This window comes from Parus major, chromosome 2 (assembly GCF_001522545.3).
Source record: "Parus major isolate Abel chromosome 2, Parus_major1.1, whole genome shotgun sequence".
Taxonomy (NCBI): Eukaryota; Metazoa; Chordata; class Aves; order Passeriformes; family Paridae; genus Parus; species Parus major.
Genome location: NC_031769.1, coordinates 69,917,757 through 69,921,090, shown reverse-complemented (window position 1 = coordinate 69,921,090; position 3,334 = coordinate 69,917,757).

The following is a 3,334-nucleotide window of genomic DNA, read 5'->3' as shown; positions in this document are numbered from 1 at the left end:
ATTTCACCTGAATAGCATAGAGAATATCACCATATATTCCTAGCTCACACTGTATTTTATTTTTGTGCTGGTGACTGAGATTCATGGACATTTTGATCACAGTTGGAAGGGTTTGGGCATTCCACAGAAACTGCAGACGCAGAAGTTTCCACTTGGGATCTTCATTCTGGCTAATTCTTGTCAGTCCATGGGCAGGATTTTTTGCTTAAGAGAAAAGCCACAGACAAGACAGGCATTGAGACTGTATGTTTTACCTTGAGTAGTCATTCTGATTTCCAAATACGAGATTGGTTCAAGAGCTGAAAACAATGTTTGTCTCCTTTCTGGTCTTGGAGTCTCAGACTCGTGAACATCCAGTTCTCTGAACCTTTTTATATTCTCCAACCCCTTGGCAGAGAAGTTGTTTTCAGCCAGTCTTGATCAATTTTCACAATCCTAGCTGAGCCTTTCACTCAGCTAATGTATCAGGTATACAGAACTCTTCATTGGCTAATGATGTGATCTAACCTACTAATTCTATTATCACTATAGCTGTCAATAGAAGAGGGCTGAGGAAGAAAACTGCCATCCTAACAATATTTTTTAAAAAAAATGAAAGAAGTTTTCTTCATACAGCTGTGGACTTCAAATTGTGAACCACAAATCATTATGGAGACCACAAGAGTTCCTGCACTTTTCCTTTTTAACAAAAATGCAAAAGTCTTTCTTGGATATTATTAATTCCACTCTGGCTGACAAAATCAAAATTAAAATAAAATAAAATAAAATAAAATAAAATAAAATAAAATAAAATAAAATAAGCAGTCTTACTAAAACTAATCAGAATATGATGCATCTAGGAATGAATAATGCCCAAGGAGACCTCAGGGTTAGAGTGGGCAGTGAATTGACAATGCAATACGGCAGGGAACAAGAAAGTCTGTAAATGTGGTCTGTCATAAAGAGAGATAGACTGTGTCCAGAAAGCTCCTGTGGGAATACTCTGCAAATATTCACTGAGTTCCTGACCTGTCATTGCTGAAAAAAAAATAAAATAATGAGGGAACTAGGGTAAATTCAAAGAAGAGCTACCAGAATGATCTGCAGGCTGGAAAAACTCAGCTGTGGAAAGACTAATATGGCCAGATAATGGCAGTGGTACCTAAGTGGGTATTCAGGGTGATTTGCTCGAGTTCACAAACATATGCAAAGCAGAATCCAGTTTCTTTACACTGCTTTGCCTCTTGTAGTATCATACAGAGTCCTTAAAAGAAGAATTTTTAAAAATTTAAAAGAACGAACACAGTGGTTCTGGGAAATAGATTGAAGACTTTCTTAAGGAACTTGTTCTCTACAAAAATCAGATTCATTACCTGGTGTGCAACAAGCCAATAATTGCACATTCAAGAGAGACATTATTTATTTTGCAGTTGCACAAGCCTGGGTGCTTGGTGGTATTCCACAAATCAAGCACACAAGCTGTCAAATTTTTACTTTTTATACATTTCAGCAAACAAAGGAATTAGTGTTCATTGGTGACAAGTTACATAGTTCTCTGTTAGTATCCTGTCTTCTATTGGTTAATGATTCTCTTTCTTCTCATGCTAATTAATCTTTATGCTCAATCTTTCTCTTGAGTTGTTTGGTTTCTTGGGTCGGTGGTCATGATCTCTCCCTGCCAGAATTACCTTTAACCCAGTTGGACCTGATTTCAGCACAATTGCTGAGTTAGCTTTTTCCTTACCTTGGGAGTTCTGCCAGTTGTCCTTGTGGCCTGCAAATTCTGCATTTGCTGTGTCCACTGTCAATGGAACATCCTTCTTCCCAAGCTCTGGTAAACTCCCCCTAGGTCCAAGATCACTGTAGCATGTCAGGCTCTAACCCTTAACAAGGCAATTCTCCCAGCAAGTAATTTGTTTTTCTAACACCTGGACATCACTTAGAGTGTGCTTGTTAGCTGTGGTTTCATGGATTAAATCTCCCTTCTTGTTGATTAGTCTTGAGAGTACACAAAGATCAAATATTAAAGAACATCCTTCCTTACAAAAATTTTACATATTCCAAATTTTACAACAAGCCCAGCATCAGTTTCAGCTGTGCTGTGGACATGGTGCTGCAGCACTGTAGAAATTACAGCACAAGCAGCAAGATTGCTACCTGAATTTCTAGCGCTCAGGGTATTTAAATTACACTAAAAGCCTTGAAATAGTCCAGAAACAGGACACAAAGATGGCTTAGAGCCAGCACAGACCCATCCTTAAGACATACAGCATGCAAAAATTGTGAAAGGTGGGTAGAAGCAAGGGAAGAAAAAAGGAATAGAAAAAGAAAGTAGAACAAGATGACTAGATTTACTAGCAGGGAAAAAAAATCATAAAGGTCAAACCTAAGGCTGTGGAGATGCGAAAGGCGAATGGCAGAAAGCTTTGCTTCTTGCAACATTTGCCATGAATCTTAAGGGGACACCGTGCAGCTGAATTGGAGAGGATTCTTGTCATGTAAATAATAAACTAGCTGGCAATTTCCATCTTGTAATTTAATATACAGATGAAGAAAATGCAAAGCCTTATTTCAGGCTGTATTTAGGCAGTTGGGGGGTGGAGGGAGAGATTGTAAAAACGCATGTGTGCAGAGGGGCTCCGTGAGTCCCACAGCAAAATCTGAGATTTCAGCGCGTTCTGCGTTAAGGTTAGTCACAACCTCCTGAGTGGGGAGCCCTCTGGGAAGAGAGGGACCAAGGAAAGGCAGGCGCCTAGAAAGTGCCCCTCTGCTGCTTTCCATTCACATAGAAACCGCCACATGCGACCACGAAGTGTCATCTCCATTAATAATTCACCGAAATATCTTGATTCATCAAGTCCATGAACTTCCTGGGAAGTGTGGGAAAAGACCAGCGGGGCATCTCAGATATCGAGAGAAGGACTTAAGACCAGCTCGGAGGATGAGAAGCCGCACAGCACAAACACACAGCTCCCAACAGCGGAGCGCGCCTCTGCCTCCTCTTATTCCCCCTCCCCCGATTTTATTCCGCTTTAGCTATCGCTACCAAGCAATTGGGAAGAAGCTGGCTGCTCTCCACCTCAAGCGCGGAGCTGCTCTCGGGGGGGAAGGGGGGCTCCCTGGCACAACCCTCCCCCTCTGCCCTCCCACCGCATTCAGTTGCAAATCCCTGTCCGCCCGGAGGAATCGGCTCCGCGCCCGCTCCGCGCCCCCCCCCCCCAGTGCGGCAGCTCCGGCGGCCCCGGCAGCCGCAGCGCCGGCGCCAGGGGTGCGGGTGCGCGTATGTGCGGGTGTGTGTGCGCGCCTGCCAGGGAGCCAAGCCGAGAGGGAGGAGTTTGGCTTTTTTTTTTTTTTT